The sequence below is a fragment of the Mauremys reevesii genome, linkage group 10 (genome assembly GCF_016161935.1).
Source record: "Mauremys reevesii isolate NIE-2019 linkage group 10, ASM1616193v1, whole genome shotgun sequence".
Classification (NCBI taxonomy): domain Eukaryota; kingdom Metazoa; phylum Chordata; order Testudines; family Geoemydidae; genus Mauremys; species Mauremys reevesii.
The window spans coordinates 79,622,609-79,648,656 of NC_052632.1; the positions used below are offsets into that span (position 1 = coordinate 79,622,609).

At 43.5% G+C, this 26,048-nt stretch overlaps 1 protein-coding gene across 2 annotated transcripts in view; it reads right to left on the minus strand.

Annotated features, from left to right (window-relative positions):
* The window catches only part of CACNA1H (calcium voltage-gated channel subunit alpha1 H), a 581,666-nt gene that overhangs the window by 530,444 nt on the left and 25,174 nt on the right, over positions 1 to 26,048 (minus strand). For both annotated transcript variants that reach the window (XM_039490763.1, XM_039490762.1), the window contains exon 2: positions 15,479 to 15,570. The gene's annotated coding sequence lies outside the window, so the exon portion shown is untranslated. The remainder of the gene's footprint in view (positions 1 to 15,478; positions 15,571 to 26,048) is intronic.

The following is a 26,048-nucleotide window of genomic DNA, read 5'->3' on the forward strand; positions in this document are numbered from 1 at the left end:
TGTGACTCTGAAATATTTAATGGCTGTTGGAAGATAGGTTGCATATACGTCAAGATTTCCAGTGTTTCATACATGACCAGCATAGGACCGAGGTTCTCAAACAGTATTGGGATTCTGCTCTTGGGGACACAAGAGTAACGTCACTGAAATCAGTGGAGTGTAAAGCCGATGGAAATGAGAACCAGCAGCAGGTGTTATGTGTGAGAAAGGTTGTTACCACACTTAAACTATATAATACATTGGGCTGACACCGGGTTGTGGGGGTTGGGGGAGTCTACCGCAGCTTTGCATTATCCGTCCATCCCAAACCTTCTCCATTCGGCCCCTTCTCTATCACTGCTGACAACACCAGCCTCCCTGTCATTCAGGGCTTTCAGCCTGTATTCTAGAGACAAGGTGGGTGAGGTACTCCCTTCTGTTGGTGAGGGAGACAAGCTTTTGAGCTACACACAGCTCTTCCTCAGGTCTGGGATGCATAAGTAGTTAGCCCATATTGTAAGGGACCATTCAAGGTGAAGTGGCCCGTTAACACCCCTGTAATCTTGGGACAAAAAGGGGGGTTTAACCCTCAAACCCAGCAGAAGTTGGTCCAATAAAATATATTACCTCCCCGACCTTGTCTCTCTAATATCCTGGGACAGACATGGCTACAACACTGCATATAACTTGTATTCTATGTACTCCTAGCATCCCCAGTTCAACCCCCACCGGGACAGGAGATGGGATGGCGGAAGAGCAGGGCATTCCTAGGCCCCAGCAATCCTGCACCCCTGCAAAGTCCCACAGAGGCTGTTGAAGCAGGGTGCAGGTTAGAGCAGTCCTGAAGATTGCAGCAGGGGCCTAATGGGGACCCTCTGAATAAGGGAGGCACGAGCTGCCTCTCCTTAGAACCTGCCCTAGCATCTCCCTCAGGGATGATTCTGGCCCTCAGAATCTGTACAGTGCCTGGTACTATATCCGATTGCTCCTGACTGGGGTCTCTGCCTGCTCCTGGAATATAAAGAGGCAGATGAGCTCAGCAACCATGCTAGCCAATAGTCTGTGAATGGTGGCTCTTGAGTCTGCAAATCAAGCAGGAAAACAGGATTTCTGGTGGAGTTCCTAGGGCTTTTGCACCTGGTCAGGCTGCAGATGTCATATAAACAGCCTTTCTAAAGGCACTTTGGTGCTCCTCTGTCTTGCTCATGCCAAAACAAAGTGCGGAAGTGAGTGACCTATTAATAGGTGTAGACAGAATATAAAATTATCCAAACTTTCTCAAGATGCAGAGAAGTTTCATTTTGGTTCAAGTCTTGTCTAAGTGTTCAGATTAATCATTCCCTTCTTAAGCTTGTATAATAAAAACTCTTCTTTCCAGAAATGTGATAAGGATTCATTACTGAAGATATCAAGTGCTAAGTAACTATTATTATGCCCATTCTCCAGATGGGGAGGTGGGGGGGTTCCATAACTTGACCAAATTGATGGGTAAATCAGTGTTAGAACAGGGATTAGAATTTTGGAATTCCTGGCCCGGAGTTTCATGTTCCATTCACTTGACCTCACATGATCCCAACATTCAGCTCATTGCCCTTACTTTTCCTTTTAAATCCCATCTCTTTGCAATATTTCCCCATTCTGGCACATTAAGAGAGCTTTGTTCCAACAGCTTTCTAATTACAATGGCTTTCGAACAGACATGCCAAACCTTGGGGGGAAAAAACCCCTGCAGAAATTGGGCTTGTTTTTGGCTTAATGGGCTTGTGAGTTTTTTTGGCTAGTAGTTTCTTTTTTTGATCGGCTGCCGGCAAGCAGGGGCAAGAAGGGGAGAGAGTCATGGGTGCACAGCGGGCCCACCACAGTCCCAGACTGCACATTGCGGGGATCTAGTCAGAGTGTTGGGGTTCTTAGGGACTGGCATGTTTTGGCCTTATTTTGAAATGGGATTAGCTTGATTTTGGGCTTATTGTGAAAGTCAGGGTGCTTATTTACAGCGTGAAAGTTGGCAACTGCGCTTTCAAAAAGAGGGAAGTGCCAGGAAATGGTTTCAAAGGGCTGATACCGACAATGTGTCTTGTACAGTGATTTGTTTACACAGAGGTTCATGGCAAACGAAAGCACTTTTGTTCTTTCATCAAGGCGGAACATAGACTTAGACGTCAAATGTGTACAAGGCTGAACACAGAAATTGGTGACACAGAGACCTGCACAGTAAAGCTTTTCTTCCTACACATACACACTACCGTGGCAATGAATCAATCAGCAGCAGATTGTGCACGTGCTATTCTGTAGGTAGCAGAGCACTCTCCACTTGCATACATCAACTGGTTGCAGGGCAGACAGAGTCAGAGAGTGATCTCCCAGGCCCCTTGCAAAGCAAATTTTAAAAAGCTGGGCTCTTTGCAACTACCTAGCTGACCTGTTGAAACGGATTCCATCCCTCCTCCCACTGCAAAGCCTGGAATACAGAAGGCAGGGAATTTCGCACAAGTGAGAAACAATTTGTCAAGTTTGCACTGGCTAGTAATGTGCTGGAAGGCAAGGATGGCATGTAGGGTGACCAGACAGTAAATGTGAAAAATCAGGACATGAGGTGGGGCGGGTAATAGGAGCCTATATAAGAAAAAGACCCAAAAATCAGGACTTTCCCTATTAGGGTGACCAGATGTCCTGATATTATAGGGACAGTCCATATACTTGGGGCTTTTTCTTACATAGCTGCCTATTACCCCCCCCCCACCCCCTGTCCCGATTTTTCACACTTGCTATCTGGTCACCCTAGTCCCTATAAAATCGGGACATCTGGTCACCCTAATGGCATGATGTTTACCAGAGGTGGTTTTTGCCAGGCAAATCATGGTTTTTTACCATCCTAGGAAAAATTACTGAGTCCATTTGAAGGCATTTTTTATTTTACAAGCTGTTTTATTAGTGCACACTGTAGTACGCTTAGTTTTAGTTACATATTCAAATTGTGGCCACATAAGGTAGTAAAGTTGTAGGTTAATTTGGAGTTGTACAAATAAAAAGTAAAACTACAGTGGGCATAATACTAATATATATAATTATAATATTGAGCATTGGAGCGTCTGTACATATTTTGGTTTGGTTTTCAATATTATATAAACAAAAAAAGTCAAAACCATTTGATTACGTGTAAACGACAATAACGCAGAGTGGTAGGCTTGAAGCATTAAGCAATAAGAAGCATGCAGAAGTTGAGGACGATCAGTGCGGGTCCACATGCAATGCAATATTCTCTAGCAAAAGACCAACATTGATGTAATGGATAGACCGAGCCTATTCCTCAGTTTTGAACGACTGTATCAAAGGTTTGGGCCTGTCTTCACTGTGGTGGTTAGTCGATCTAAGTTACATTATTCACAGAGCTGGAGTAGTGTAACTGGAGTCAACGGAGCGCAGGTCAACTTACCCCAGTGTCTTCACTGTGCTGCGTCAATGGGAGACGCTCTCCAATCGACTCGTTTTCCCAAGGAAATTGCAAACCCTACCAGGAGGTAGCCACTGTGCAAGTACCTGTATGTGTGTGCACGCACGTATCTTCAACCTTCTGCCTCATTTCCCCATAAATCTGAAACCTGGTACAAATCCTGCCATAGGCTGCATAATCAGAAAGATAATAAAACAAGAATCAAATAAAAAAATGCTTTCCTTATTTGATGTGATTATTAAGCAAATATTGTGCTTGTGAAGCAAATGAAAGTGACAAGTCCCTTTGCTGCATGAATTGGAGAAGTAACACTTAATATAGCGTAGCCAGCAGATGTGCTGTATTAGGCTGTTCACGGGTGTTAAGTTTGGAAATTGGTGGCGACACACATTTAGTTCAGTCATATTTCATTATGTGGATTTTATCAAGATTATTTTCCCCCTCCCTCTTTCATTAGCATTTCCTCTCTGTGGAAATGTTACAAGAAATGATTTCATTGGCTGGCCCGTTAAGATAGAAACCATCTAACAGACCGGAATGGCTGCAAACTGAACAAAAAATTGCTGATCCAAAGAACACATGGCAAGGAATTGAGGAACAGGCTCTGCACAGGCTTGTGGGTGAGCTCTGCTCTTCCTGGGACCACCCGCTGTGTGAAACTTAAATCTGAACTCCCCACCCCTGTGGTCATTAAAGATCCAGTGGCAATTTTCACAACAGTAAGCTGTGAAAAATTTCCCACTGAAACGTCCATGCAATGGAAAACTGGGTTTTTGATTAAAAAAGGAAAATTTTCACTTTCCTCAACATTTTTTTTCTTACCTTTTCACTGGGAAACCAAAACTCCAAAATAATTTCACAAATATAAAAAAAAAAAATCATTTTCAGCAGTTTTTGGCAGCCGCAAAACAAAAAAAAAAGTTTTTTTATTGTTTCAACCAAAAAAAAATTCCACAAATAATTTCAATCCATTTTCTAGCCATCTCTCATACCAGCCCCACTTTCTTCACTGAATTCCAGTTTGGATTAATATCTAAGGGCCTGACTGTAATCCTTACTCACACTGGCAAGCACTAGCCCATGGCTAGTGAAGTAAATGGGACTACTCAGATGAGCATGTGTGTAGATTGCAAACTCTTTAGGGAAGGGACCTGTCTGTGTTATATGTTTATACAGTTCCCAGCATGATGGCAGGTGGCCCCTACGTACTACAGTAATACAAATAACAGACTATAAGCTATTTGTGTTTGTACAGCACCTTGCACAATGGGGTTCTGATCCATGCTTGGGGCTCCCAGGTTCTAGGATAATGAATAATACAATCAACAACATGAGTAACATCTGCCCTATCTAACCCTAAATGCTTCCTTGCTATCATTCAACTGGACAAAATAATCTTCATTTCCTCCTATAATATTGCTGTAATTGCTACATTCTGCTCCAGGCCTGGCAACATTGTAGTGATACATATGCATGGGGATGCATCTATCTATCCATCCATCCAAAATCCAGATAGTCATGCTCAAGTGAATAGCTGCACTGATGCAAATAAGAACCATATTTTGCCACGCTTACTAACACTGGTTTAGTACCTTATTCTGCAAGCATTCCCATTACGCTCAGTGAGATAATTCATGCAGCAAGATCCTAATGGAGAAATGCATAATACGTTGCTTAAATTGGCCTTAGTTTGCAAAGGTTTATAAAACTGTTCATGTATAGATGTTATCAACTGGTAACACATGAAAAAGAAAGTCCACAATCAATCTCTTGGTCTTAGTTCAATATCTCTCAAAGACTAATTGTTGACGGAGCCTTAAATAGGGGGCTTTAATTTTGATATATACATTTTGATTTAAAGATTTAATCAATGGCATTTTTCCAGCTTGAATCTCAAGAAGCTTATCAGAAACCCTCAAGATTTTAAAAAAGCTTTTGGGGAATGAATTTCCATTCTTTTTATGTTCCTGGTATTAACTGAAGCTGAATTTAAGTATGATACATAATACGGGGCTGTAAACATGCTTCCTAGGTCAGTCAATTTGTCTATGCTGGGCTATCATATTGGATGGCTCCAACTAAAACTGGGTTCTGAGGACCCAACACCAAAGGAGCTGGATTGGTCTGCGCCACTCAATGCACCGGGTTTAAAATTGGACCAGCAAACTGGGATGCTTTGCTACCCAGAAAATGTCTACAATGTTCCACACAGCAGAGAGTTACTATGTCATGAAAATGATCAATATTAATATATAATGTTTCCAATCTGAAAAACATCTAAGGGGAGGAGTAGATGGAGCCTTTTACCTGTTGATTCCCAGTAGTGTATACTATTAGCACAGGTAGTCCAGTAGCACATAAGAACCAAATACAAAATCAGGACTATATTGTGCTAAGAAGAAAAACAGAATAAAAGAAGATAGTATCAGACTAAGATGTTATTGCGACAGGTATGGCAATTTCCTGCAATATCCTTGAAAGACCTTATTGCATTATTTGGGTGTATTATTGTGGGCTGGAAATCGTATGTAACCTCTGGGGATGGGGAGTGGGAGGGGGCGATGTGACAGAGGTGAGACCTGGGAACTCAAAAGACTATAGTGAAAATATGCCAAACAAGTATGGGCTTTTGGAACAATAAGTCTGAAGTGCATTTACTGGGGAATCCCTAGAAAGTGATTAATGCAAATTGCCCAACTCTGATTATGCAAAAACCCACTCTCTGGAAGCTATGCCCTGAGGAAGAGTCATGATTACCTGGGAGAGAAGGCCAATATCAAAGACCCAAGCTGTGCAAAGAAGCAGATCTGCCCACTTGGGATTCTGGTTTTAAGATAAATTTGAAACCACAGGGGAAAACCCAGTTGTGGGTGTTGAAGGACTAAAACCCACCAGAGAGTTAGGTTGGAGGTGGGGTAACCTCTGGTAATCTTTTTACCAAGTGTGTAGGTTCTTTTATTGTTTTAATATGTTTTCTCAGTAAATGCTTTTTCCCTTAAGAACAAATGTGCTTGCTTAGAAGGAGCTGTGTAGCGACTTATGACGGCTGGCAATACACTAGTCACAGACCTCGGAGAAAGCAAAGTGTAGATGCTGGCCTTTTAGGCAGTCTGACTTGCTGGGGATATCACAGTGTAAATCATGGAGCAGTGCAGCAGCCTTAAAAAAACCCGGTTGAGAGAGCAAGACGCAGGTCTCTGCCTAAGATTGGTGACATCTAATGGGTGCTCTTGTTGGATCACAGAGGGGGAACAAAGATGCAGTTACCCTGAAATGAACACTGAGATTGGATTGGTTTTGGGCCAAGGTGGTTGCTCCAGGCTTGGGTTAGAATTAGGAGACCCAGCAGAAGGCTTGAAGGTAGGGTTACTGTGGTTGTGGGTAGTCTTATTGGGCTAGGAGTTGGGGCCAGTATCTAACCAGTGAGCACTGAGGCCAGGAGGTTTCTCCGTGTTAAATTTTTGTGGCTGGTTGGTTTGACCAGGCTATGATTAGGGTTGGGGCTGGTAAGAGTTAGGTCTGGGGTCTGCCTGAGGTCCTAAAGTAGGGTTATCTTTGGGGTTCGGTTTTGGACCAGATGCTGAATTTTGCACATTGGAGGAAATAAAAAAAGTGCATCAATTCCCCTTTTGCAACCCCATTCCCAAATTATGAATTGTTTAAGATGTTCATTTTGGTATAAGAAGTTGATTCTCATGCCACCTATTGGATAGATATGAAAGTTCCACTTGTGTATTTGTGGGTAAACATCAGACATCCACATGTAGCTTAAATGGTTAATAACAGGAAGGACAGAAGTGGACTTTAACAACATTTCCTGTATGGCTGTTTGTTTTTTAGATTGTCACATATAACAGTCTCTTTTACAGCATACTGGGCACTCCAAACCACCTCTTTCTTTGAAAATCTTTTAATTAAGACTGGAGAGCACTGATAGGAAAAAAGGTTTAACATTTAGCATAATGGTAAGAACAGACATATGGGTGTCCTTATTCCAGAACTATCATAGTCAGGCGAAAAAAGGCCTTAGTTTTAAATTTCAGTAAAATTAATTACTTTTTAATTAGACAGACAGGTGGGTGAGGGTAATATCTGTTATTGGACCAACTTCTGCTGGAGAGAGGCATACTTTTGAGCCACACAGAGCTCTTTTTCAGGTCTGGGAAATGTACTCTGAGTATCACAGCTAAATACAAGGTCCAACAGACAGCTTAGCATGAGGAGTTAAAATATATCTCAAGGGACCAGTTAAGACTCTCCAGCCAAAGGAGACAGGGGGCGGGAGGGGGCAAGGAGAAAAAAAAATAAAACCTTGGGGCATGTTTAGTGGATTATAGATTGATGTAATTAAGCCATAAATCCAGTGTCTTTATTCAGCCCATGATAGTTAGTTTCTAGCAAAATTATGAATTTAAGCTCCCAGGCTCGTCTTTTGAAGGTGTTGCAGGTTTCCTCTGAGGTTTCCATTGACGAATTGTGTTGAATTTCCATTTGGACAAGGAGAAGTTCTGAAAGGTTGAAACTCACTCCACCATAGAAAGGTCTCAACAAGCTGTAGATTGCAAGTTCTTTGGGGCATGCCCTGCCTGCAATAATGTGCCCTTAAGGGAGCAAACTGAGGGCCACAGGTTTTTAAACATGGCCTTTATAATCACTGCAGGCACAAAAGAACATTTACCTCTTTAAATGACTGGATGTGTCCACAAGCTCCCTGGACTTCAATGTGCTATCATTTATGCTCAGAACTGGTAGCCGGTACAGAATTAGTCCAGTCCACATTGATGCTCCTTAAAGAGGTTGGGACTAATGAAGATTATGCAAAAAGATGGGGCCTGTGACCAGGGATATGAAAAATCTAAAGGAGGTTTCAGAGAAACTTGCCAGATCAAAAGCTGACAATACGACTGTCAAAGTCTCAGCAGTCTCATCTGGCTTGATCTAACAAACAGCTGGAGCCATACAAAGAGAAACTCAAAAAGCCATAGGCAACATGATTAATCCCAAATACAAAAGGTCAAAGGTTAAACGCCAGACCAGGAGCACAAGAGAAATATACTTTATGGGAAGCAACCTTGAGACCCTTCCCTCTCTTCTAGCATTTCAAACTGAAGGTGCAGATTTATACATCTAGGAACAAAGAATGTTGACCATTCTTACAAGATGGAGAACTCTTTCCTGGGAAGCAGTGACTCTGAAAAAGATTTGGCGATTGTGGTGGATAATCAGCTGAATACGAGCGCCCAGTGCTATGTTGTTGCCAAAAGGGCTAACGTGATCCTTGGATGCACAGACAGAAGAATATCAAGTAGAAATAGAGAAGTTATTTTTACCTCTACATTTGGCACTGGTGCAGGAATACTTTGTGCAGTTCTGATGTCCACAGTTAACGAAGAAGGTTGATAAATTGGAGAGAGTTCAGAGAAGAGCCATGAAAATGATTAAAGGATTGGAAAACATGCCTTATAAAGATAGGCTCAAATTGCTCAATCGATCCTGCTTAACAAAAAGGTTAAGAGGTGACTTGATCACAGTCTAAATTACCTATATGGGGAACAAATAGTTGATAATGGGCCCTTCACTCTAGCAGACAGAGGTATAACATGATCCAATGGCTGGAAGTTGAAGCTAAACAAATTCAGACTGGAAAAAAAGCGTAATTAACCACTGGAACAATTTACCAAGGGTTATGGTGGATTCGCCATCACTGGCGATTTTTAAATGAAGATAAAAAATATATGCATAAAATATATGCTGTAGTTCAAATGGAATTATTTGGGGAAACATGGAGTTCACTGCAGGTTCAGGGCCTTACTGTGAAATTCACCCCCATATCTAAGGCCCACTCAGGGCCTTAAGTACAAAGTAGAGTTGAATTATTTATTATGGTAAGTGCTATTATGAATTTAGCTCTATGGTTTTAATTAGTGAATAGTTCATGAACTGATATTGTGGTATTAATGATCTGCTTAAAGACGATTTTTTGCATAGATTTGCTAGAATCTGATTAATTTACAAGAATTAACTCAATTAGAAAACTCAGTCATTTCTAAGTTTAATTTATTTACACTGAATGAATAGACTCACGTTGGGGGATGAGAAAATTACCTAGATGAATAATAATGAAATATTATTAATAGCATATTTATGGTAGTTATGACAAATTTTTAAAGTTGTGGGTTTAAATAAAACTAATGGAGATTTTTACTATCAATTCCCTCCATCAGAATTCATCTGTTCAATTGTTGTTTCTTTCCATCAGTTTCACTGCACTGCAGAAAAAGACATCCTCTCGCAATTAAAGTGAGTTTTGATTTGCAACAGCTAATGTATGGACTTGTTTATTACCACGTGATGGCAAAGTTTGGTGCACTCCTTTAATTTTAACTGTTTTGACTCCTTTTCAATTGGGTTAGTCAATGGGTAGGAAATCCCAGGTCCTCTCAAGAAGTTTTGCAATAATATTACGGTATCAAGTGGAGATTGCCTATGGTAACATTTTCACTTGCCAGAGCACCTTTATGTGGGCTAGCAAAGAAGTATTATCAAGGTGTAGGTAGGACATGAAAATATTATGTTAGAATGCAGCATAATTAGAACTCATTTTCTCCTTTCAAAAATGATTAATTTTGTGTTTGAAGAGGGAAATAACGAAGGTGAACCTGCTAGTGGATTATTGACCCATGATCTCTTTCTCTTGATTTTCTCCTGTTTATACCACTGCTTCACCTCCCTGCAAAAGGCACCTTGCCATTGTGAGATGCAACAACACCTGCTATTACAAAGGAGAAGTCATTTCAGTAAGAAACAGTTACATGGAGGCCCAAAAATGTAACTTACAATGTGTTATAACTGTTATCCTCTCCCACTAATTGACTTAGTTCCTAAATATTTATAGGTCAACCCCCCACTCAGGCAATGAGAAATCAAAAGTCTAAAGTCACTTTTTATGCACAAGGCCATGAGTTGACAATATTTTACTTCTACTGCTGCAGAGCCAACTAGCAGAGAGAGCACATGTTAACGACAAACCTGGCTCCTAATTTGCCAATACAACTGGGCATCTAGAATCATGTTGATGGCAAACAACTAAACAATCATATTACCCATGTTCAGTGGTGTTTGTAGAACCTAATCCTCTTCCCAGTCATCAGAGTACTTGGTTTGAGTGATGGGGAACTATGTGAGGCCAGGGATTTAGGCCCTCCAGGCTTAACATTAAGACCTTCATGGGGTGAAATGAACAGATGGTCTGAGCCATGGAGAATCCTATGGCTTGTCCCCTGTCTCTCCCCAAGCCAGGAGTTTCTGCAGTTACTACAAAGACCCCAAATGGAGGATCAAAGCAACCAATTATCTGGCTAAGTCTTAAGACTTGTCTTATTAGTGGAATTCCTCCAAAGCCCCCTGAAACCAATCAATAGATTTCAGCAACGTACTTCGCATCAGGCCCATGTAGCTGAAATATCTCCTTGTAGATGCCTGTTCATCTTCAACTCTGCTTCTCTATTATGTCAGTAATTGCTGCAGTCCCCAAGAGACATACCGAAGCACTGAAAAGGATCTGGGGGTTATAGTGGGTCACAAATTGAGTATGTGTCAACAATATGATAAAGTTGTGAAAAAGGCAAATATCATTCTGGGTTGTATTAACAGGAGTATTGTATGTAAGACAGGGGAGGTAATTGTCCCGCTCTACTCAGCACTGGTATGGCCTCAGCTGGAGTACTCTGTCCAGTTCTGGGCACCACAATTTAGGAAAGATGTGGACAAACTAGAGAGAGTGCAGAGAAGAGCAACAAAAATGATTAAAGGTTTAGAAACCCTGATCTCTGAGGAAAGGTTACAGAAACTGGGCATGTTTAGTCTTGAGAAAAAAAGACTAAGGAGGGACCTGAACACAGTCTTCAGTTATGTTTACGTTATAAAGAGGATGGTGATCAATTGTTCTACATGTCCACTGGAAGTAGGACAAGGAGTCACAGGCTTAATCTGCAGCAAGGGAAATTTAGGTTAGATAATAGGAAAAACTTTCTAACTCTCGGGGTAGTTAAAGTGCTGGGATAGGTTTCCCAAGGGAGGTTGTGGAATCCCCAACACCGGACGTTTTTAAGAACAGATTGGACAAACAGGGATGGTCTAGGTCATCTGGTTGAGCCTCAGCACAGGGGGCTGGACTTGATGACTTCCTGAGGTCCTTTCCAGCCCCACATTTCTAGGATAAGAGTATCCTGAAGTAAAGCATTAGCCATTTCTCATGGACTGTAAAACACAACCAGCCCTTCAGGACTTTAACAAGTAAACTGACACTGCAAATATGCACAATCCATGTTAGGGCTGAGAACTGAGGCAGAAGCACAGAGAAATAGGTCTGAAACTACTGCTTTCTCTAGAAGAAAACGAAGAGCCCCAGTGTGTCAAAATCCACGGAAAATATACAAATGAAACCACTTCCTTCTGCTGATGGGAGATGCTGGTTTGAAACATAGGGACACATTCTTTCCTTTAATTAAAATATACCTGCTTTGATACATTCATCTTCTTTAATAAGCAAAACTCACACTGTCCTCTCCAGTAACCTTTGCATATAATATTAATTAAACATGGCATTCTTTGACAATGCCTCTAGCTAACAACATGAGGTAAAATGTGCCCCTAAAATGCATGAATCTGTCTCCTACACATCAGTCTTCCCAGTGGCTACAGATTCAAGGGATTTGATGCAGAGACCTAAATTACAAAGCAAAGACACTCAAAAATAATGCGACAGGCTACTTCATTTTCAAATGAAGCAAAGAATACATATAAGTGACCGATTATCCCATGTTTCTGTAGTGCAGATTCAGAAGGCTAGAGCAGAATCAGATATCATAGTGACAGGGTCCTAATGACCCTTTCCTCAAGACCAGGGGTTCTCAAACTGGGGGTCGGGACCCCTCAGGAGGTCGCAAGGTTATTACATGGGGGGTTGCAAGCTGTCAACCTCCACCCCAAAACCTGCTTTGCCTCTAGCAATTATAATGATGTTAAATATATTTTAAAAAGTGTTTTTAATTTATAAGGGGAGGTCACACTCAGAGACTTGCTATGTGAAAGGGGTCACCAGTAAAAAAAGTTTGAGAGCCACTGCTCAAGACCATACACTATTCAGAGCAAAAAGGAAGGTATAAGAACAGGTTTCAGTCTCACAATATAGATTTCACAGCATGATTGCAATGACAAAGCAATACCACAGGTTTCACACATAGATTGTGTCTGATGAAGTGGGTATTCACCCACGAAAGCTTATACTCCAATATTTCTGTTAGTCTATAAGGTGCCACAGGACTCTGTTGCTTTTTACAGATCCAGACTAACACGGCTCCCCCTCTGATACTTGACACATAGATACCATAGATCTTCATCCATTGTATAATTTCCCCCCCCCCGTGTCATTTTCAATGAGAAGCGACTGGTTATTACAGCCATGATTGGCTCAGTTCTTTTAGGCCAACAGGAAGGGCACATGGGCTGGGCTTTGCAACCCTGCAGAGCTGGTACCGCTTTGTCAGAGAGAAGATCCCCTTTATCCCGGGGGCGGGGGGAGAAAGAAAGAAAGAAAGAGATAATACCAGTGCTGCTCAAAATGAGCTCTCTCTGTTCCGGGAAGCAAAATGGAGCTTACAACGCTCACTTGACCTATTAAAAATGGGACAGGTGTCGACCTCACTTACTGTAGCTGGGACAGGAGTGCCAGACTACGAAGGAAGTAGTCGGAGACACATTTTAGTCTTCATTTCTGCCCTCTCTCATCCTGTGCATGTGTCAGACTTCTGTAAAATTTGAAAGGAAAAGTGCCATTTCATGGGAATAATTGGATGTGTCAACTAAAGATGCCTGGAGGCAGCTTTCTGGGGCACCACCATCCCTTACTCAGCAGATTACCATAAATCTCAATGACCTTGACTGCTTTGGAGGGGCAAAGTTAACTGTCGGATTAACAGCCTCCAACAACTTCCCAAATGCATAAAGCGTGAAAAGACTTTTCTTTCACCTCAGTCAGGACTGCTCAGTGTCTCAGCAGTTTTTCACTTCTCGCCTATGCCTTCCCCAGCAAAAACACTCTAGTGCAGGGGTAGGCAACCTCTGGCACACATGCCAAAGCTGGCACGCGAGCTGATTTTCAGTGGCACTCACACTGCCTGGGTCCTGGCCACCGGCCCAGGGGGGCTCTGCATTTTAATTTAATTTTAAATGAAGCTTCTTAAACATTTTCAAAACCTTATTTACTTTACCTACAACAATAGTTTAGTTCTATATTATAGACTTGTAGAAAGAGACCTTCTAAAAGTGTTAAAATGTATCACTGGCACGCGAAACCTTAAATTAGAGTGAATAAATGAAGTCGCCGCATGCCACTTCTGAAAGGTTGCCGACCCCTGCTCTAGTGGCAACTTAAAATCACCAGTCTAGAATTCCAGGTGTTGTGTCTTTTGTTCTTCATGAAACAAAACAATGTGAAGAAATCACATGAGCACAGCTGATTCCTAGTTAATACAGATATTTATCTACTGTACAAGCATTTAAGGCCTAGCTATAGACACACTGTGGCTTCGGCTGGCTACTGGCTGCTTCTCTACATAGAACACGGTGAGTTTCACCAGAGGGCTCACTAACTATTTAAAGGGATACTACCCTATTCTTGTACACTGCAGTAGGCACCTGATGATCTTTGTGAAAACATTAACATCCAGGTGGCGTAAGGTCTCTCGCTTTTCTGGTATCATGTGTACCACTGCCTCAGTTTCCTTTCTAGCAAGTAATTTTCCTCTCGCTTGTTGGGTAGTTTAGTTTGACCCTTCAGCTAAATTTGAGCTCAACCCTTCCAGGGTAATGAAGGTCCAAACAAAATCTTTCCTGGGTCACCAGATTGGACTGGTCTATTCGTTTCCTGCTCTGTCTCCTAGGGTCCTTTCGAAAGCTTAACAGAAACAAATCAAAGAAAGAACTGCTGCTCCAGCCTCAAGCCTCCCCTTGAGTTACTGACACCCCGCTGCAGGCCAGAACCACGTCCCCCCTTTCTCCGAGGTACTTCATGCAGGCCAATGTAGTCCTCTGCTAGTGCCCTCTGGAGACTGCATTCTGGGACAGACAAAATCCTAAATTCCCAGCGGTCTAAGTGGAACAAATGCACAGAGAGACAGAGTAAAAATAAAACTCCCCCACAAAATACCTAGGGGACAGCACAGTGAGCTAGGAGTCTATGAATTCAAGTTTCCTCTCTTCTTCTTCTTCCACTAACTGCTGTTAATTTCACAATGCTTATTATGGAATAAGCCTTCAGTGATTCTCCCCCTCTCTGCAAGTATCAGTCCTCCCATTTGACAGATTAAAGTAACTTTTGCCAAAGCTGGAAATAGAGCATCTCTCTGATATGGCAGATCCAAGTCTCACCCACTCGACTTTTCCGAAAGAAACTGCCAAATCTATGGGCTTGGCTAGCCTGACTGTAACCACTAGGTCACCCTCCTATGTCCAGGCCAGGAAGAGAACCCAGGAATCCCAGTAACCAGCATTTGACTGCTCTGTAGCAGTCACTCACTGGCAAAATGTGTGATCACATACAGGACAACAGCCTACTTCTGCTGGCAGTTAGTCCTCTAGCTCCAGTGGAAGAGGTCTGTACTGTGGCTCTAAAAGTCCTGTGTTCAAACCAGACTGATAATTTATGAATAGAAAAATGATATGCCATCATGTAATTAAAGACTGTATCAGAAAGTACACGCACAAGCTGGCAGAATTTAGGTTGCATGGCTAGCATTAATTCTGGATGTCTCAGGACATTGCTAATAAGTTACAGAGCCTTAGCCTTCTATCAGGTCCCGAGTTTGAAAGCAGCCCAGCTCAGCACAGATTGAAGGTCGTTCACATCTAACAGATATTTGGTGGCCCCCATACAAGATGAGTTTTGTGGGTCTCAGTTCCAGCTCCCTCATTACAAACTCACCCCCTCCCGCCCCTTTGCACTAATTAGCTCAGCAGAAACTGCAAGGGCCGTGCAGAGGGAATTACCTTTGTTCCCTCTCGATGGGGATCCTCCCTCAGATCGGGGTTGAAGCATGTTGGTAGGGGACTGCACTGGGGAAGCTTGGCCTGCTGCTGCCCTGTAGATAAAGAGAAGATCTCATTCACGGGGGCTCTCAAGCCGATGCCTTCACCAATGCTACGTCCCCACACAATTTTTTGAAAACTGAACATTACAATTAGATGCAAAGTATTTGCAAATTAGTCATGGAATATTTTGCATGGGTGTTTCCTCACTGTCCTGCGGGGGAGGAAAAAAATCTTTAATATTTTTCCACAAAAGATAGCAACCATAAGAGGGACCAACAAGCTGCTCCCTCCAGTTCTCCGTCTCTCTTCACACAGACCTATGACAAGTCTCACTTGTCTCCATGTCTCCTTCAAAGCCCGGGCTCTTTGCCTGGATAGACCCAGCAGAACCTCCTGTTCCCTTCAGGTCTCTCCCTCATAAAAAGATAATGAGGTTATTTATAACCTAGCCCCTTTTCCCAGCACTGCCTGCAGTCGCATATACATTTTCCAGGATCCCTCTTGCAACTACAACCCCCAGAATGCCTTGCTTCTTGAACAGACCTGTGCTGCACTGAAAGCCTGCCTTAAAGGACCCAGCACCAGGGCCGACGAGAGGTGGCGGAAGCCTGTAAAAATTACCGGGGCCCGGTGGTCTGGAAGGGGGCCCTGGGCCCGGCTTCATCGGCCCTGTTTAGCCGGTCCGCCCTTGCTGGGGGGCCTGAAAAAAAAATTTCACTGGGGCCCGAACCCGCTCTTGGCGGCCCTGCCCAGCACACCTTGCTACATAAAGAAAGAACGTTTTAAACCACCCGACAGTGTGCCCAGAAGCCAGTACATCTGGGCCTCTGCCTGACTAAGGTCTTGACTACCCTTGCGGCAGCATGTCGGGTACATGTAGCTACACACTGCAGTGAAAGGCAGGCTGTGTCCACACTCACTGCGCTGCGTAGCCATGTGCGGCAGTGAAAGGCTCAGGCAGGGGGAAGCCGCAGGGAAAGTCTTTTTCCCCCACTGCCTCTTCCCTGCCGGAGGCTCTCCTCTACCAGAGCCTCTCCTTGGAGTGGGGAAAGGCTCTGAGGGAGGAGGCAGGGGGAGGCTACACTGCTAAAAGTATCCGTGTGGATGGGGGAGGCACTGCTTGGGCATGTAGAGAGCTGGGTGGGACAGATACCATAGGATTTTTTGGTGTGTCTCCATTCGCCAAACCACTGCCCACCATCTACCAGCTATGCCTGTGTAGGATGATCAGACAGCAAGTGTGAAAAATTGGGACGGGGTGGCGGGGGTAATAGGAGCCTATATAAGAAAGAGACCCAAAAATCAGGACTGTCCCTATAAAATTGGGACATCTGGTCACCCTATTCCTGTGCTAGCTGGGCATGTGGTGTCTGTACTCCATGTGCCGCCCCAAGCGGGATGCTGAATTCCAGAGTCAAAATCCCTTCAGTGAAAATGTGGAGCGCTGCTCCCGCCCCCATTTACACTGAGGTATTGTAACCTTGAGAAAGCCCCAGCTGGCTGCAACCATGATGGTATTACAAAGAGAGAGAGGGGTGCTCTCTACTTTAGGGAGGATCCGTTCTGCATTAGTTTGCAAGAGCTGGAGTTCTCCACGTCCCTCTGGGAGCATTCACGGTAATGGTAGTACGCAGCATGTTATCCCATGTTCGTGTCTTATGGTGAGGATCCTCCTACCAGTAGTGTTTATTGCTGCTCTCAGCCTGCTCTAAATCCTGCTGTAGTCAATGGAAATACTCCCACTGACAGGTTGAACATAGGCACTCAAAGCAGAGGGAGGAGTAAATAAAGACTCATTGAAGCCCTTTAACTCTCTCTTAATATGCAAACGGCAAACCCTTGGCAAACACCCTTTGGCGGAAAGAAAGCGATGCAGGACAAATTAGCTTTAGAAATAAGTATCAAATATTCATTCCGTTAATAGATATAAATAAGCGTGTTCCTCAGCAGAGTTTTGGCATTTAATAATATAACGTAATACACTGAAATAAAGTGACTGCCAAGTGAATAATATACCTACAGTGCAACATGCCCTGAATCGTCAGAGCCGTGTGGAGTAGTATACTGGAAAATGCCCTGATGTTACAGAAAAATATTTTGGTGCCTTTTGCATTGTGAATCTCTGAACTCATCCCAGGCTTACAGACCTATTGCGTCAGCCATTGCTCCATTTGGAGCAAAACCCCCAAACCATTTCAGTTTGGGGGGTGGGGAAGTCAACTGGAATGTGGAGATTTCAGCTGAATTTGGGAGTTTTTTCAGACCCAGACACAAAGGGCAGCTCATCCAACCCAGACTAGAACCAAAATCCTGGCCCTAGATCAGAACCACCATGGACTCTGGGGAAGTTTGGATTGGGATCTGAACACCAAGGGACATCTCTTAGCTACAGCAAAGTTTCCATGAACCCAGTGAGCTGAAACACACTAGGTTCCCACAGCTCCTTGACCAATATGCTTGAAATCTCAACTCAACGGATGTGAAAACCTGCTTATTGCCCCACGTGTGCAATGTTTGGCTTGACTCAGAACTTCCAGCAGCCCAGCAAAACATATTAGGCCAGAGGTAGGCAACCTATGGCACAGGTGCCGAAGGCGGCACGCGAGCTAATTTTCAGTGGCACTCACACTGCCCGGGTCCTGGTCACCGGTCCGGGGGGCTCTGCATTTTAATTTAATTTTAAATGAATCTTCTTAAACATTTTAAAAACCTTATTTACTTTACCTACAACAATAGTTTAGTTCTATATTATAGACTTGTAGAAAGAGACCTTCTAAAAACGTTAAAATGTATGACTGGTGCGCGAAAGCTTAAATTAGAGTAAATAAATGAAGACTCGGCACACCACTTCTGAAAGGTTGCCGACCCCCTTATTAGATGATGTCAGAATAATGAATTGGTGAGAAAGCAGGTACCTCTGCAAGCTGGAGCCATTCGTTCTTGTCTGCTTACTCCTCAAGTCATCATAAACCTCTAATTGGTAGCATCACACTTCATTTGCAGCATCTTTAAAAAGTGATTTACAATTTGTTTTGCGTAGTCCACAGGCTGCTTTATGGCTCTATTTGTTTGCAGAAGAGCATCATGGGGTGTCTGGGAAAGCAGCCCTGAAAATATGCAGCTGCTATATGTTGCCTTTAATTATTAATTTACTGTGCTGATGATGTAAAGGGCCTGAAGAGGTGGGACAGCAATAAGGGAACTATAGTAAGGAACCTGCTTGCAAACCAATAGCAGCCTGTGGCCATTGCTCTTTTGTGACTGTGGAGCCAGGGTCTCCATATAAGGGCATGTTTCGACTCGATTCACTGCTATGGGGGTTGATTTAAAATAGACTCATAAAGTGGCAAACAAACCCCGTCCGCTCTGTTGACAGGCTTAAAAAAGAAGATTCTATACACATGGGTTTATGGAAACTGAAATTAAATTGTTTTCATAGTCATTATAAATGTCAGCTACACATAAAGATGAAAAACTACCCATTGAAGTTAGACACTGTCAAATAAATACACTAAAGCACAGAGTCTCTTTGAGTCAGCAAACCTTTAAACACTGGTTGCTATGCAACTTGAGTAACATTAGATGAACAGCTCAGTAATGCACACTGAATGTGGTAAATACAGGGTTTCAATATTTATGTATCACTCTTTATTAAGGCATTTTTTCAGGCTGTTGACAGACCTTGATAAAGCAAGGACAGGGAGGCCATTAAAATCAGATCTGCTCCTGTGAAGAAAGGCTGACCAGTGCTACATAGACACAGCACAAGTACGCTATGGCCCTACAGGTTGTGGGATTGCCAGAAAATGAGAGCTCGTTCCAGTTAACAGCCATCTGCCTGGAGTGAAACGTGTTTTCACCAGTGTCGAGCACAGACTCATAGAAATGTGGTGGGGCTGGAAGGGACCACACGAGGTCATTAAGTCCAGCTCCTTGTGCGGAGGTAGAACCAATTAAACTTAGACCATCCCTGACAGGTGTATGTCCAACTTGTTCTTAAAAACCCTCCAGGGATGGGGATTCCACAACTTCCTTTGGAAACCTATTCCAGAGCCTAACTACCCTTGGAGTTGGAACATTTTTCCGGGTATCTAACCTAAATCTCTCTTGCTGCAGATTAAGCCCATGGAGAACAAGTGATCACCATCCTCTTAATAACAGCCCTTAACATAATTGAAGACTGTTATCAGGTCTCACCTCAAGTCTTCTTTTCTCAAGACGAAACATGCCCAGTTTTTAAATCTTTCCTTACAGTTCAGGTTTTCTAAACCTTTTATCATTTTTGAGGAGATTTAGTGTGTGTGTGTGTGTGTGTGTGTGTGTGTGTGTGTGTGTGTGTGTGTGTGTGTGTGTGTGTGTGTGTGTACACACACACACACACACACACACACACACACACACAGAGGTGGGAGTTTCCCAACCAACTCTAAGAGGCTAATTAATTAAGATGAACTGTTGTCAGCAAAAAAAACAAACAAAAAAAAACCACACACTTTTGTAGCGATAATCAAGATAGCCCATTTAACACAGTTTGACAAGAAGCTGTGAGGATACTTAACATGGGGAAATGTTAAGTTCTCTGTATGTATATCTCTCTCCTCACTATATGTTCCATTCTATGCATCCGATGAAGTGGGCTGTAGCCCACGAAAGCTTATGCTCAAATACATTTGTTAGTCTCTAAGGTGCCACAAGTACTCCTGTTCTTTTTGCAGATACAGACTAACACGGCTGCTACTCTGAAACACATCACAAAGTGTACACAGCAGATCTGCAGTTTTTCATTAAATTCACAAAAATGATTGGCCCTGTGCAAAGCCACCAAGTTTTTTTATCTGCTTGCAGGTAACAGGAAGCACTAGACACCCAGGGCTTAGTTCTCTCCCTTCTGTACAGTGGTTTTACACGGATGGAGCTCTCTCAACTTCAGTGGAGTTACTCCTGTTTTACATCACTGCTAGAGGAGAAATCAGGCCCACAGCATCTGTTAAAGCCATTCCTGAAAGATTGCAGTTGCGGGAATGCTGATTAGAAAAAGTAAAGCAGAGGCTTTGTTTGCCACTCTCCTGTCATCCATGTAGTTCTACTTCTGGGAGCTGCAATTCCAGGGAACCACAGCATCCCAGGTAGATCCTTAACATGAAAGACATGCCTTTACCTTGCAGAAAAGAAATGAGTCACTAAGTTACAGGGACAAAGACAAAGCTCTGGAGTAGTGGAGGCTGCATTCCAACAGGCAAGAGGATGGAAAAATGGAACCCCAAAGAGCAGAATCTAGCATTAGTTGGGGTTTTTGTATTGTTCCGTAGTAATGAGAAAAGGAAAATGAAGATGAGCTCCTAAGATGGTGCTTTGATTGTGGGGGAAATAAATGAACAGATTTAAAGAGTTCTTGTATGTGGCTAGTATATCCGCATTAATAGAAAGTCTGTGCATAAGGAGATAACAAAATCCTATCACATCTCAAATGTAAAATTATAAATATTGATGATGAGGAACTTGCAGCTGACAAGATCTGGGCCTTTTCTCCCACTCACCACTGTGCCTGTATTGTAACCTCCTTTCCCCATACTATCTTTTCAGATAGTGCACTTTCTTATGTGTCTGCCTCTGTTTTTCAAAATTTCTGGCACATTTTGGATTCTGCCACAATTCAAACAAACAGTTGTAACTAGTGGTAGTTTTCAAGATGACATTCAGTAATCAGCATGCAAACAGTTCCACGGTAATCATACGCTCATTTTTAGTGAGCATTTAGAAAAAATGAATAAATATCTTTCTATCACACCCTTTTTGATTAATCATTTAAACAAAAAACCCTTATCTGACAGCAGAAGAGGTCACTGGATGAAATTAAATGGCAACACATTTTAAAAGAAAGGGAATTCTCTGTCCCGGGATGGCATTCAGGCCAAAAGCTTAGTAAATTTCAATAAAAAGATGAGACCATTTTTATCCTCTCTGGAGATCCTTGCTCAGGTGTGAGCTGTAATTGTCATGGACTTCTGGACTGGTCACAGAGCTTGCCTATATACATACCAGATGTGCTCATTGTAAGATCCTTTAATGCTCTGCTGGGTATAGTAGGGTCCTTTAAATAAGGGATTTTACACACAGTGCCACCTAGTGGTGGAGCAGTATACTTCAGTTTAGCGTGCCATTCCATCTTCCCCTTTAAGTCCTACATCCCAAACAATTACAATATTTATACCATCATGCTGTCTTTGAAGTTCAGTAGGTATCAGTCTACGTGTCTCTGAATTGTACTGGTTTTCTAGTTACATGACAGGAACACATCACACTCGGTCATCTGGCTGTTCATTCGTTGCAGCAACTGGCTGTGTTCGGTTTGAAGTCCTTGAGTCTTCGTCTTCTTGTTCTGCACCTGCCAATTGAAGAGTTTGCTCTGTTGATTGTTCTTTCAGAGGAACAGACTGTAGATGTCGACTGTTTTCACTGAACTCTCCACAGTCGGATTTCATCAGATATGATCTGGGCAATTAATCCTTTTTGTTTATGACAGGTGGTGTTGTCCATCCTTTTCCTCTATCGAATTTGACATGAATATGGTCACCAGGTTCTAGGCTTGGCAGTTCTCTGAGTGACGTCTGTTGTAAACATGTTCATAAGCTCTTAGCCCTTGTATCTGAGTTGGCTACTCTCTGTATGTAAGGCTGTATTGGAAATAGAATTCCAAAGTTGTAATGGTAGTTCTGAGTTGTCTTCCCATCAGGAGTTGTGCTGGACTATACCCAGTAGCTGCTATTGGTGTTGATCTGTAACACAGAAGAGCAAGAAATGGAGCTTCCTGCTGTAGGATTTTCTTGGTTGTCTGTACAGCTCTCTCAGCATCTCCATTCGCTTCTGGGTAATACGAGCCGCTAGTAATACAATCAAAATCATATTTTGTTTGGAATGACTTAAGTTCTGCTGCAATGTGTTGGGGTCCATTGCCCATCATTAGTTGTTCTGGAATACTGAAGTGAGCAAACATGCACTTCAGTTTCTTGAAAACACTGCAACATGTTATGTCTTTCCAGTACATTATTTCTATACACCTGGAAAAATAGTCTACTATGACCAGGTAATGATGTCCTCTGAATTTTTAGAAGGATTGGGCTTTAAGGAAGGGAGGAGTTGCTTGGTGCATAAGAAGCAGGTAGCTCCAAGAGTAAGGAGGTAGCATGAATGAAGGCACCGAGCTGAGAGGAGGAGGAGGAGGACGACGAGACGAAGGCCAAAATTCACCACTGGTGTAAGCAGGTGGAGTGATGTCAGCAGGAGCTTTGTCCGAGTAACATCCTGAGTACGTCTCCTTAGACCGGAATTTCAGACCGATGTTGAGTACAACTGAATCTTAATGCATTGTCATCTGTGAAGGGTAAATAAAACCAAGTCTAATACGCTACATTGGGTCAGATCCTCGGCTGACGCTTAGTCCCATTTTGTGTCACTCCACTGCCTGGGGATTCCGGTCATGGGAAGTGTAAAACCTGCACAGCTGGCTCTATGTCACCTGCTTACTTCCCTGCATAGAGGTTTGTTGGGGCACATGAGCAGCAAGCTATATGGCCCACAGGGGTCATTCTAGCCAGCACAAGTTAGTGGCTGCTGTGGCCAGCACCAGGGACTGGTTTGGGTTCTGGCAACCCCAGTACATTAAAAATAATATTGGTTAAAGTTTTTGCCTCTAATGGTCTAGTGAAATCCCCAGACTTCTATGAGTGAAGTTGATTCTTGGACTGCAGTGGCTTTAACATCTGGATCAGTATATGGGGAGGATCAGGTTTTTGCTTATGCTTACCAGAGAGCTTCTTTATTAACCATCTGGAGAGGGATTCCTGGCCCCTCCCTCCCGCAAATGTGATATGGTTTTGCCCTTTGAACTGCATCTGTAGGGTTTGCTTGTTTGTTATACAGTGAGTGCTATGGCATGATGCTGAAGGCCTCTGAGGAGGAGGTATTGTCCTTGCTCTAATCACTACTGCTTTGTCTTCATTCAGGAGCTTGACTGGAACAGAGGTCCCAAAACTGTCGTTCTTCAGCTACAAGGTGATAAAACATCTGGGCTGTAATCTCTCAGCTTCTCCGGGACTATCCTGATCTCACTAGTAATTCTGACTTGTCAAATGCATTTACTACTACAAGGGACTGCCATGGAAACATGACGGCTCAAGGCAGAGTGACAAAGTGTAGCTGTAAAAGCAGCAAAGAGTCCTGTGGCACCTTATAGACTAACAGACGTATTGGAGCATGAGCTTTCGTGGGTGAATACCCACTTCATCGGATGCATGTAGTATGATGTAGATGATTCCTCATGTAGAATGCTCATTGATAACGGTCTGAATTCTATGCACAAACGTTGGTGGCGTGGTTAAATGGCATTCCCATCATTTGGGAACAGAAATACTGCTATGCTGGAGTATTTATCACTGTATCTGGAGTGCCTCTCAGTCAGTCAATCTATTTACCCTCACCACATTCCTGCAAGGCAGGGAAGTATTATTTCCATGTTGCAGCTGGAGAACTGAAGTACAGAGAGACTAAATGACTTGCTCAAGTCTGCAGGTGACCAAATAAGTGAATTGGGTCTTCAGCGTTTCAGACTGGCTCTCTAATCACAGCACTATCCTTCCTACACCAAACCTATCTCGGGGCCATTTCCTAGTTTCTCACATAATGATTCAGGCATTGCATAGGGGAACTACCTAAGGGCTGAGATAAGAGTATTCTATCCATCTATGTTCTTATAGTGGTATCTATCAGTAGGGTCTATTCCCAGGGCCTGTGCAAGGATGTTTCGCGCCCTAGGCGAAACTTCTACCTTGTGCCCTCCCCCCCACCGTACCGCCACCCTGAGGCGCCCCCTCCCACCCCGTGGCAGCTCCACCCTGAGGCACCCTCCCCGTGGCAGCTCCCCACCTCCCACCCTCTGCCCTGAGGCACCCCCCCAGCTCTGCGCACGAGCACCCCGTTGCTGCTTCACTTCTCTGGCGCCACAAGCCTGGGAGGCGGGAGAAGTGAAACAGCCACGGCGTGCTTGGGGAGGGGGAGGAGGTGGGGCAGGGGTGAGCTGGGGGGGAGTTCCCCTGCGTGCCGCCCCCCCCTTACTTGCTGCAGGCGGCCCTCCCCATGCTCCCCTGCCCCAGCACCCTCCGCCTAAATGCCGGTGGTGACCGGGGTGGCCGAAGATCCGGCTGCCGCGGACGCTGCCGAAGAAAATGGTGCCCCCCAAATCCCAGTGCCCTAGGCCCTGCCTATTCCCCTAACCCATGCACAGGCACAGAGCCCCAGCAGACCCACTCCCAATAAAAGTTCCCAACATGGAGGTTTGGGACGCATACAGATGTGTACCCCCAGGCTTTTCCTCTCTGCCATTTTCCCACATCCCGATGGTGCCACCACAGAGTGCCACCATGGAACATAGCTCCGTGGCATGCAAGGGATGAGCCACCTGGCATAGCTTGTGCCTCCTGCACAATATAGCAATATTTCCACTGCTTTTCCAGCTTTGCTTTTCCATACAAGGGCAGCAGGATCAGGCAGTACTGCCTGGGGTTTACTATGCCAGGTGCTTCAGCAGAAGAAATAGCTCCATCCTAATCAGGCAAGTCCATAGGTTGACTTTTCTTCACAGGGTGTAATCAAACGTATGATGGGAAATTTCCAAAATCTTTCTTTGCAGGTGCAAAATTTGCCCCCACATACTGAATTGCAGGCCCAGATCTTAGCAGTTGGACCTGTAGCTATCTATTTTGAAACTATAAAAATAGAAGTGCATATGTTCCAGTCTAATGGACTATCTTGTGTAAAAATTTATTTCCTATAGAGAATTTGCTGCTTGCTGGAGTCCTGCACTGTGATTCTAGGAAATTGGAAATGAATGGAAGGAGCTGGCGCTGGGCTGACATATTCTGATACGTGGGGGCAAGATGTATTTGACTGTTTACTCTTGTTAGCATTTGCTGCTAGCATGTGGCATACTGATGAGGGCATTTCCAAGCATTCTTGCATGTGCAGATGTGACAACACGTTAATTTTGCAGCATTTCCACAGCTTCATTGGCTGCACAGAGGAAACAAAAATATCGTTGTGACTAAAAGCCCAGAAACTTTCAAGCACTACAGTTCAGGTCAAGTTATGCAGCCATGGAGCATAATGCCATCTGGTTTAGCTTGATGGTTAAATGACATTCCCCTGTCAAACTCGCTTTGAAAGGCAATTCAAGGGAACCCAGATTTGCTCCTGCGAAGGTTGTGGTGAGCTGCGTGTTCTAATGAGAACATTTGTTGTAAGTTGCGGGGTGTTTGGAAGATAAGATGGAGACGCTATATATTTCTCATAGCCAAGAGAGAAACTCAGACCAGAAATCTTTTAAATTATGGTTTCATAATTGTCAGCAAAAACTTCTCTGATGTAACTCTGACTTCAGCAAAGCTACTTACATACCATACAACACGTGTATGCATCTCTCTCTGTTACAATAGACACAGTCAACTCCTTAGACCTAATACAATAGTCGTAGGAT